Here is a 1,799-nt window from a genome sequence, read left to right on the forward strand (position 1 = left end):
TGGAGGAACGTTGGAAGCGCGTTCAGGAGTATTACATGCAGACGATGCCTGACAGCACATGGAAAGTTCCGTGCAAGGCAACTTCGTGCGGAATGGAAGGATGTGAAGAGCGGTACCTGCTTTTGCCAGGGAAGGTTCAGTCAGCGTCCCAGCAAAGCAGCCAACAGCGACGGAAACCGTCAACGTTCACATCGCTTTGAAAGTATCCACGCTCTTTCGTATAGTACCAGTGACGCTGTTCGGCAACGGTCGATCTGTCCACATGTTTGCGTTTTGGACGAAGGGTCTTCGTCTACGTTGATCGATGTCCGAATTGCTCGTGAGTTAATTGAAAGGTGAAGTACACCCGCTTCTTGAAGTGGACCAGCGATGTTGAACGCTGTGGGGATAGTTCGCAGCTGATTTCTTGAAATCTCTGGCGTCCAGTTCAGAAACGACACGTTATTGCAGCCTCATACCGTGGAAAACTGTGTCTTCCTCAGCAAACTTACCGTTGATCAACTCGCTCAACAGTTTCCGCACCTCCGTGGTCTACCCGTTCACGGATATCGCAACGCCACTCCACTATCCTGATCGGTTTGGACAACACTCACCTGAAGATTCCCCTCAAAGTCCGCGAAGGTAGAGCCGGAGAACCAGCAGCGGCGAAAACCAGACTTGGTTAGACGGTGTACGGCCCTATTCCGGGTGAAAGTTCCTCGACGCAGCAGTGTCAGTTTCATCTGTACAAGGAAACTGAAACCCTGACGATGTGTTGCACGACCTTGTGAAGGAGTTTTTCTGGGTGATCACGTTGGAGTCGCTGTAGCTCCTTTGTTGGAAGGATCCGACGAAATGCGTTCCAGAAAGATCCTCGAAGAAACGACTTCACGGCTGCCATCCGGACGATTCCAGACAGGACTGCTCTGGAAGTACGATCATATCGATTTTCCAGACAGCAAGCCTATGGCAGAGAGTCGCCTAAAATCACTGGAGCGTAGCGGCAGAAACCCGAACTGTTCGAGAACTTGAAGCAGCAGATAGTCGAGTACGTGGAGAAGGCTACGCGCATAAGATTACGCAGGAAGAGGTTCTCTGTTCGAATCCCAGGAAAGTGTGGTATCTTCCGTTGGGGTAGTTGTACACCAAAAAAGCCTGGAAAGTTCGCATAGTTTGGGATGCAGCAGCGCGTCCAAGGTCAGTCCTCACTCTGCCTTGCTTCCGGGCCCAATCTTTATTCTCCCTTCCATAAGTACTCTCCAAATACCGCCAACGCCAGGTTGCAATCTGCGGCGATATAAAGAGATGTTCCACCAGTTTCAGATCAGACCCGAAGATCGACAGGCACAACGGTTCCTGTTTCGAAGCGACCCTGCAAAGACTTCAAGATATACGTCATGGACGTTGCCACTTTTGTGTAACTTGTTCGCCCTCCGCTGCGATTCATCAAAACCAAAATGCGAAGGAGTTTGAGTCCGTCCGAGGCTGCCACGCAATCGTCACAATCACTACGTGGACGACTATTTGAGAATCGGACACCGTCGAGAAGCACAGACCTGGCGCTGCAAGTGAAAACAGTCCACGCTAAGGCTGGGTTCCACATTCGGAACTGGATGTCAACTCCAGAGAGGTGCTTTCGGTTGGGGATTCAGCTGAAGAATCTGCGAAAGACTTCAAGACGCATACAGCTGCAGTTTCGGAACGCGTACTCGGGATGAACTGGTTTCCCGAATCGGACGAATTTGGATTCCGCGTACTTTTCCGCGAACAACTGATGCCCCTGCGAGAATTGTTCCAACGAAACGGCGCTCCTCCGGCAG

Source organism: Armigeres subalbatus, unplaced genomic scaffold, assembly GCF_024139115.2.
Source record: "Armigeres subalbatus isolate Guangzhou_Male unplaced genomic scaffold, GZ_Asu_2 Contig910, whole genome shotgun sequence".
Classification (NCBI taxonomy): domain Eukaryota; kingdom Metazoa; phylum Arthropoda; class Insecta; order Diptera; family Culicidae; genus Armigeres; species Armigeres subalbatus.